General features: G+C 40.7%; 1 protein-coding gene across 3 annotated transcripts in view; it reads left to right on the forward strand.

Annotated features, from left to right (window-relative positions):
- The window catches only part of CALD1 (caldesmon 1), a 171272-nt gene that overhangs the window by 58102 nt on the left and 103290 nt on the right, over positions 1-9880 (forward strand). The window lies entirely within an intron of this gene.

Raw genomic sequence — 9880 nt, forward strand, 5'->3', positions numbered from 1 at the left:
CAGCAAGAAGAATTAGGAAGCTTCTAATCTGGTAGTTAAAGAGTCACCCTACCTGGGAAAGAAAGTTTAGCTGAGAACCCTCTCTGACTTTTTCATGTAACCCTTTGGCTTTGGCAGCAAGTGACGATCTGAAAGATAAAACCATCCCTCCAATCATGTTTAATTCAACTAAAATCTATTCTTGCAGGGAAATTGGTGTAAAACCCAAGGAGGCTGAAGCTTAGCATGGGTAGGGTGTGCCAGTGCCAAGTTATTTGTCTCACTGAGATTCTCTTATTTTCTAATCCAATTTTGTGTTGCCACATAAGAGTTAATGTTCATGGAATGTTTCAGTGTCATGCTTTGATGCTTGGATACCCAGAATTCATTCTGTTGTGTACTGCTGGTCACTAAACTGTTGAGTTATTTATGTTTTGCTGGGATGAGGAATAACATTTCATTTCCAAAGGCCTTGTCTTTTTCTTTTTTTTCTTTCTTTTCTTTTATAGTTTGGGCACCAACGACTTGAACTCTGACTAGTTGCAGTAACATTTATTTGTGAGCCAATGCCCTTGAGACAAAACAAACACATTGCTTTGCCTAATGTGGTTATCTTTCCTATTCCAAAAAATATGCAAAGCATAAAGAAAAATGTTTTGTAACCTCGTATCCTCTTTCTCCTGTGTTTACTGTTGCATGGCAAATAATATGCATTATGGTATTTAGTTAGCTAAGCTTTTGCTCTGTGGTCAACCACAAATTTTCTCTGGAGTCAATGGAAGATTCAAATACTGGAGGAATCTGGATGTGAGTCAGCACATAGTGACCAGAGCTGGGTGAAAAATTATTTCTGTCTTTAAATTTTCATGAATTCAAATCTTTCTGAAAATTCATTGGGATGCATAGAAGGTGTGTGTTAAACAGAAAAGCAGAAAGAGACACACTTCCAGTCTAATCTATTTTCAGATCTCCTTACAAGATTGAAGGTTGAAATGCCCCTCTGTGCAGCTGGGGGTGAATACTGGGGCTTTCTCTTGTAAAAATGGAGGTAGAAAATTTGCCATCCTGTACTCTGCTGCTGCTGGTCATGAGTCTCTTTATAGTTGCTCTGCACTGAATGAATAATTAAATAATTATTTTCCCTTTTTCTTTTAATGTAAGCTGGAGTGATTCCAGACAGTCCAGGCAGGGAACAATCCTGCTCCTGAGCACCCTTTAGGTTGATGATGTGATGGTACTACCCTGAGATGCAGGATGTACATGAAGTCAGTTTTATTTCACCTTAATTCTCTTTTCTCACCCTTTAGCTTAGTGCCTAATTATTAGGTAGACCTTTCTTTGATTCAACTAGAACTGATATATTTGCTCAGCTGAAGATGGATATTTCTACAGAAATTATACATTTCATTGATCTGGTTTGGGGAGGCTTGCCCCATCAGCTCCTATGTGTTTTATCAGAACAATTGCTACTGCCTCTGGATATGTATTTCATATGAGTAATGGCCTAAAACATCTTAAATAAAATGTGTAACTAGCAAAGCAGATGGTGAATTAGAAAATAGGAGTTGGTTATGCCTGATAAGATTTTGAAATGTGATGTGGAAGCTGTGTAAAGAAGAGCTTGGTAGCAGGAACCTTCTCTGAGGTCAGGCATAATAAAAGCACACAAGGAATGGGAAAGATGAATGAATGAAAAGCTATGGGTAAGGAAGCTAATGAGGTAGTCAGCCTTTAAAAATAGTTAACCTTTGAGTCCTTGGAATGTGTGGAAATCCTCAACTGAGTCTTTGGATGCTTTGGTTTTTCTCTGCAAAGTGAATCCACACTCCTTTGTGAAGTGAGGACTGCAAAGAAAAAAACGTGAGATCTTCACTGGTCTTGGACACAAAGAAATTTCACAAAAACTAGGACAAACCCCTAACCAGATGTGAGCAAAAGCTACTTTGGTGTCAAAGAGAAGCAAGGCTGAACTTGGAAGGATGGCTCTGCTGAACGTGGCTCTGTTGAAGCCTCCATTAGAAGGGCTGTCCTAACAGGATTTTTACCCTTCACACACGTGCACTTTAGTCATGCATACTTGTACAGCTAGCACAGACCTCAGCAGCAGAAGACAAAATAATTAGCAAAATTAAATTTTAGTCTGACTGTTTTTAATCAAAGAGGCATTGGTGTGAGAGAAAGAGAATGCCTTAAAAATAGGGGGTTCTGTGTGGTGCTGCAGATTCAACTAAACTTTATGACCATGTCCTTTTTTGCAAAATCTATAAATACTTTTTTGAAGGGGGAAGGAGGGGACAGAGAGGGGAGGGAGGTTAGGAAGGGAATGAGAATGAAGTAAAACAAAATTCCTTTTTTTTTTTTAATGGAATGCTAACCAATCCCTTGGCAACAAAGGCTATGTTTATTTTTAATTAAAAAATAACATAGCTGGGTTGACTTCAGTTTTCCCAGCTGCTATTCTTCCATCACAACAGCTCTCTGGCCTCTTTTCCCTTGCTGATTTCTTTCATCATTTGCACTTAGCTTGTATGTGTTACATGGATTTTATGTAATATTTCCTACCACTGCAAGCAAGACTAACAGTCTAAACAAGTAGCTGGGGCTCAGTCATCTTGACTTTCATCTGCAGTACCTGAGCATGCCCTTCCTTTCTGAAAAGTTATAGGTGTGACCAGGATAACATTTTTTTTTCCACGTGCACATTCCTTGCTGTTTATATGAGGAGAGATTCAAAACTGCATTTTGAAGTTATGACTTGTAGTTCATTAAAATGAATGGAGTGGGTTTGGCAAAGCTCACGTATCACTGAGGACACAGGTAGTGTTTGAAGGCTGACAGGCAGCCTTGGTGGTTTCCCTCTAGATGATGGATTGCAAACTGCCAGGTTTTGTGTTTGCACGTGGAGTGAGCAGGTAGAAAATAGACAATGCTTGCCATGCCTTCTCCTGCAGCTTCATTTTCTCCATCCATGGGGCAGGACAGGAAGAATTCAGGGTGATGATCCTTTTTCCAGCACGTGGTGACAAAGCTGGTTAATTATGGAGTGGAGCTGATGGTGCCCATCTCTAACAATCAATCTGCTCTCCTGAGCAGACTAAAATTTCAGTATTTGTGTAGACGTCTAGAGGCCCTTGAGTATTCAGGCCTATCTGCTGCTTTCTGCAGGCATTTTTAAGCTAATTGAAGTTGAGATAGTAACACTGCAGCCTTAAAGGGTTGGTGTAGCAAGGATGTGAAGAGGAGTGAGCAAATAAGCTGGAAGAACAGTAGAGTAGAGAAAAAAAACCAGGGCAAAACCATCAAGATATGATGCGAATAAGATGCATGAGAACTTCTGTGATAGAATAAGTGGATCTGAACTCAAAAGGGTGTGTACCAGTCATCTCTACTAAACACTGCAGAAATGGGACCTGAAAGCATCAAAGCTCCAGCTGCTCCCAGACAGCAGCTGGAACAAAAGCAGTGGTTTGTTGGGTCACTGGAAAAGCCTATGGAGGAAGATATATGTATTAATCACCAATAATGTGACTACTGGGACATTCTTTGTGATGCCTGATTTGCAAGCTTTCCATACCTGATAAACCCACTTAAAAGAGTTTTTTGCATTGTTTTTTTTTGCATTGTTCCTGACTAAGTGGCAGCATTCTGGTGCAATGTGATATTTTTCCTCTGTGGAAGTTTAACTCTGTCCATCTTGTCTCAGTCAAAATGCAGAAATTTGCAAGCCCAAATGCAGAGGGATGCTTATAATTTGAAGAAATTATGTTATCCAAGAATTTTTTAAGGTGCAAAAAGGGACAGATTGGAGGTTTATGGGAACAACCCCTAAAACTGATAGGATCAGAGGTAGGAGATAACAGGACAATAACAATAAGGAGTAGGAGGAAGAGGATCTGGGCCAAGACATTGGTTTAAGTTTGGTATAGCAACAATGTGAACAGGAGTGAGCAAATAAGCTGGAAAACAGTAGAGCTGAGGGAAAGCAGGAAAAGAGCAGAGGAAAAATGGGGCTAAACCATCAAGATGTGATGCAAACAAGATGCATGCAAACTTCTGGGATAGAATAAGTGGATCTGAAGTAGGTTATCCTGTGAGGAAGGTGGTAGAGAAGGGATGTAGAAAGTGAAGAGGTTAATTTTTTTTCCTCCTTCTTCTTTTCTTCCATTTCCAAGTTTCTGGAGGATGGTTCAGCAAACTGGTGTGTGCTTCCTGTGGGAACTGGAATGCTGTGTCCTTCCCTTGTTTTTGCAAAGGAGCAGCATTGGCTCATTTCCAATTTCTTCTTTTGGAATGAAATGCATTACCCCTTGTAAAGATGGTTTCTTTGAGATACTACTTAAAGATTTGACAATAATCAAATAAAACAGTGCTTGTGGTCAACTTAATCATTTGTTCCATGTCTTTATAGGTGATTAGAGAATTGAAATCTTTTGAGCTGAGTGATGTTGGGAAAATACTAGATTGTCTTAGCAGGAAGGAGGTAGGAATTTAGAAAGTAAAAGTTAGTCTGAACTAAAAGCTGAAATAAATCCAAAAGAAAAGAAAGTGGAACCAAATGTTTCCCTCCACAAAATTTGGGAACACTCATTCTTAGGGTTTAATTTTGACTCCTTTTAGAAACCTTGCCCAAGGACCAACCTAGAAAATGGAAGCAAAGCTTTTGCCTCATGGAGAGGGTGTTCTCCAGGGACTTTGTGCTATCCTATCTCCACAGAAAAATCCATGTGAAGGGAAGCCACAGAAGAGGTTCACATGAACCTTCCCTGCTGAGGGAATGCCTTCATTTGCACAAAGCTCTTTTCTGAACTCTTTTTATTTTTATGGGAGCTGCGAGATCCAGGATCCACAAATAGAAACTTTTAGTGCTGGCACTAATCCTGTCAATCAAAATTCTTCTCAGAAATGCCATTAATTAAACTTTCCTTAAAAGGATACAGCTCACAGAATTTTCCCTGCAGCCCCCTCTCTCCCATTCCACTAGGGTGTTTCCATTCAAAAGCTGAAGATGACACAGGAGAAAATCAGAGCTTTTACAAGAGACCTTTTTGTTGTTTCAAAATTTTTAGCTTACTTACTCTGTTTCTTTTTGAGCAGATTCTTTTATTTGAAAAGTTGAATGATGCTAGCAGCTGTCAAAATATGCTTTAAAGCAGGCAGTTTCCATTTACTGTCTGCTGGAAGAAACTATTTTGGAATTATTATGCTGTATTTTTCAATGGATTATTAACAACTTGGATTAGAGCTCTGAGCTTTCTGGAACCCTCTTCTGAAAGGGACAGCGAATTTGCAAGCAATTTGGGACTTTTTATTAGCAGTAAAGAGTTCCCCTCAGAAGCACGTTCTGTAGCAGACAGGCCTGCATCCACTGCCATTGATGGAGGGGAGCTCATGTTCAATTTCCAGATTAAAAACTGGGACATCACCAGCTTTGGATTTTAAATTTTAAAATGTTTTCTCTTGCAAACACACAGTTTGAGAGGGGAGTGCTCCCCTTCAGCTGGCTTTTCCTCGCTGTGCGTGTTGCTGCTCTGTTGGCAGCGAGGTTTATGTGAGGACAAGGGGCTGCTCTGGAATGGGCCTGGCCTGTCCCTGCTGTCCCTGATGTCCCTGTGAGAAGAGCAGATCCTGCATGGAGCAGCTGAGGAGCACAGCCCTCTGTTTATTCCTGTGGTTAGTAAGTGCTGAGCAAAGCAGGAAGAGAAGAGGAGTCTGGTTTTCTGCTAATGTGAATGCCACTGCTGTGTGGTTAGCAAATGGTTTCTGCTTAGTAGCACAAATGTGGCCAAAGAAGGAACCAAGCTTTGCATGGCCAAGGATGCTGTTCCAGCGCAAGTGCTAGATTTGCATGGCCAAGGATGCTGTTCCAGCCCACATCTGCCAAAGATGCACACATACTTTGCTTATTTGTTATTCTCTACTTTCAGGAATTACCACGCACAGATCTCACAATCTACTTTCACTCAGTATGAGCTGTACCAAACCCTCCTTTTGGGTGTGCTTAACCTCAGGAAGCACTTGGCTTTCTTTCCTGTTCCGTGCCAGGATGTGAAGAATGAAACCCTGTATGTAGGGCAGTCATTGTATCTGAAAGATGCTCACTTTTGTTGAGAGAAAATCATTGTGAATGTAACAGGAGTGGCTTTCCTCCAATATATCAGTGTGTCCTGCTACTGTCAATGGACTAAAGTCAGTGTAAGGATAATTGGCATTTTATGATGGTGGAGGGGAAATTTGTCATTTTCTGAAGCTTTCATGAGTTTCTCATTAAGAATATCTTAGCAGTGTGGCAGAAGGGAAGGGGGAGAGGTGGAGCTCAGGTACAGCAAACTGTGTTCAGCAGAGCCTGTAAATGTGTGTTTAGCCTGAAGCCAGTGGGATTTGACTATGCTTTTTTAATTTAACTCAAGCATATTGCTGCGTGAGGTGTTTTTATCATCTTTGAACTGCTGTTTTGTGCTGCTAAGCTGTGTGCAAGTGTCTGGGTGAGCAGCTCACAGGTGCGAACACTCCTCCCCTTTCTAGGTCATGCTAGAAGACAAATTCCGTGGGCAGCTTTTTTGGGTATCCTACTGATGGATGAGTTTGAGGCTTCTTGTCCCCTCTGCTGCTGGCAACACTCGTTTGCCAAATCCTGTATTGAAAAGTCATCTTCTTGCACACAGCATGTTCAAGGAAAAACTTTAATTGCTCCCTCTGTAATGCCTTCCCATGTAAATAAATTACATGACAACAGTGACAACCTAAAAATCAAAAGGAAAAAAGTAGTTCTGGAAGAAGTGGGTATTCAAAGAAATACTTCACCTACATTATTTTTTTTTAAAAGGTGGTTTCCTGCTGTCATTCTCATGACTCAAGGGAAAAGAAATAATTTGCACAACAGCCAATATTGAAATCTATGGATAAAAATTCCTAGCTGTAACTGGGGTGAGATTCAAGCTTAACAGCCACTCTATGGCTGTCACACACTGTGAGTCTGTCACCATGGGAGTGGGGACAGATGACAGTAAAAACAACCAAACCAGTGTCTTCTTAAAGGTGCCAGTGAAAGGACAGAAATTGAAATTAAAGAAAATCCATTTAGATGTAGGGAAGAACTTTATTACTGTGAGAGATGAACACTGGAACAGATTTCCAAGACAGACTCTGGTGTCTCTGTCCTTGGAAATACTCAAACCCCAACTGGACGTGGTGCAGCCTGCTTGGAGCAGGGAATTGGACTAGGTGATCTCCAGAGATGTCATCTAACCTGAACTATTCTGTGTTTCTGTGAAATATTTGCTATTTTTACAGACTCGAGGATGAGTCCTTTTATCTAATAAGTTGCTAACTCAGAGTGCAGTAGGTAGACTGGGTTATCTCCCTTGTCACAAAGAATGCTCAAATGCATTTCTCAACTACTCTTTGTTCCCACTCTCTCCTACTGATGTAATTTCATTTTCCTAAGTGGTTACACATGTAAGTGGGACTGAAACCCAGGTGTGATATTTCCAAGGGAGCTTTTTAACCACCTTGCTGTCAGGTTTGGGATTGCACCATTGTTTGGGATGCAATGCTGAATACTTGGTGTGCATACCAGCTAACTGTGCTCTAGGTGAGTGAGGACTCTGTCACAGGATTTTTTTCAGTGTTGTCAGCTGCCGAACCTAATGGAAAAAGATTGCCATGGAGATCAGTAAATATATGGATTCCACCTTTGACTCAGGCCTTCTGGAAGTCACAAGCTGCTGTAGAGTATTTGTGGGAAGCACCATTATGTACTTTCCCTGTCCCTGTGTCCTACTCTGAACATCTGATATTGATCCCTGCTGGGATCCCTGGATAAAACGGAATACCCGCGACACAGAGTTTGAGACCTGGGCCCCTTAACTTCATTTCCATTCAAAACTACCAGGTGTAATAGAACCAGATTCATTAACAGAGCAGAGGGCAGTGAAACCACGCTTTTCTTTGTGTGTGTATGCAGATATTTTTAATAACCCTCCCCAACCCGCATTTAAATGTCATAGGTCAACTGCTGAATGACCTTGGATGGGATTTGTTTTCTCCAGTTTCTATCATCAAGAGAGCAGCAACTCCTGACCTTCTTAAGCCACAAAGTACTTCTGCTGAAGCGTTTTTAAGAACTTCCGATAAAAGCATTTCAGTTACTACAATTGTGTTTAATGGCTACTGTCCCGTGTTATCTGGGAATCTGTGATTCCCAGAATTCCTACTGGGAACAACAGTGCCCCTGTTAGCTGGAAATTGAGTGTTGAATGTGCAGTGCTGGGTGTGGGCCAAGGTCTGGGGTGCTTTTAATGCCTTTGCACAAATGAGAGCAGAACATGAACCCAAAGTTTATGGTCAGGGGAATTTGAAGGACTGAAGAATCAGGAAAAATGGTGCCAATTTTACCACTGAAGATTACAGCCCAAAGTTGTATCCAAAGCTGAGGGATGTTTGTTGGATTGGAGGGTTTGGATGTATGGAGTCTGTTTTTTGACCTGGGCCTGAACTTCCTTCACGCTTAAGTTATATAGAAATTACCTTTTTGTTAAATTGTTCATAACCCTTCATAGTCAGCTAACAATGGAACTGTGGTGGGAGAGAAGCTCTTTTGGAAGGCAAACACTATGAGAGAATATTTCAGTCATTTTATTGTTATCACAAATTATGTTGAACTTGACTCACAAAAGTGTTGGTTTAGAACAGAACAAATGCAAGGAGAGTAGCAGAAAAGGTCTTCACAACTGTGGGAAAGAAAATAAAAATATTTTTGGGGTTGTATCCATTTTAGAAATCTTGAAGAGATTGAAAGAGAACAAATGGTCTGAAGCAGAAAAGGGCTTTTGGACCCAGGACCCTCCAAAAGCATGATCTGAATGTCTTGAAGTTAGTCCTGCTGAGAGTCAAATGGGGCACATTAAACCATAGAAATGAGCAAAGTAAGATTTTCAATTTAGTGGAAAAGTTGGAATTAATTCAGTGACCTGGAAGGGCCTTGTTATTCATGAGTTGAAGCTCTGGACTGATAGAGTCTGGTCTGCTCTTGCTGTTAGCAGGTGTAACCAGGGAGAGGAAGAAGAAGATTTAAAGTTCTTGTTGTTATTTTCAACCCTGAAAATCAGGGTTCTTTTCTTACATTGTTCTTTTTTCTTATGTGAGATATGTACAGTTATGCTCAGTATAAAATTGGGGTTGAGATCTCTTGAATCGAGGACTGAAACTCCTAATACATTGGATCAAATTCCTGCCTTTGGCCACCCAGTCTTTGCAATAATGTGAATTAGTGACAGGTGTCTTAAAACCTAGAGGCCAGACTGTAAAATTGTTGTTGAAATTACAGAACAGCCATTTATATTGAGTCCTCAAAAGTCTGAGGTTATTCCAGGGAATAACCAGAAATGAATGCAAGCACCAGCCCCATGCTATTATCTTAAAATGACTGAAAATAGGTTGATTTTTAAATAATCCATTTCCTCTGTTGGCAGCAGATGTTCAACATGAAGGTCCTCGGTTCTAAATAGAACAGACCACTAGAGGCTCTCTGAAGAAAGCTTGCAGTTTTTATTTTTACTCTGGTGTGTCTGTGCACTACCAAAGAAGTAGCTGAATGTAGAGGGAAAGATACCCCAGTTCACTGAATCTTGTTCTTTCTGCATTTTCTGGTGTCCATTGTGGGTTTCTACCAGGTCACCCAGAGATTGTTCAGGGTGGGAAGCCTATTCTAATCCATGGCAACCCTTTTAGGGAGCCTTCTAATATTCTCATAGAGCTCTTCCTCACACTCCAAGAAGTTTTGAGTGTCATTGGCTCGTTTAGATTTGATTGCTGTTTGTAGAATGGTCTTAGGGTTTCTTTTTTCCCTCCTGCACCTTTACTACTGCAAAATGAATTCAGTTTGCCTGTAGAAATTAATTCC

Source organism: Geospiza fortis, unplaced genomic scaffold, assembly GCF_000277835.1.
Source record: "Geospiza fortis unplaced genomic scaffold, GeoFor_1.0 scaffold13, whole genome shotgun sequence".
Lineage (NCBI taxonomy): Eukaryota > Metazoa > Chordata > Aves > Passeriformes > Thraupidae > Geospiza > Geospiza fortis.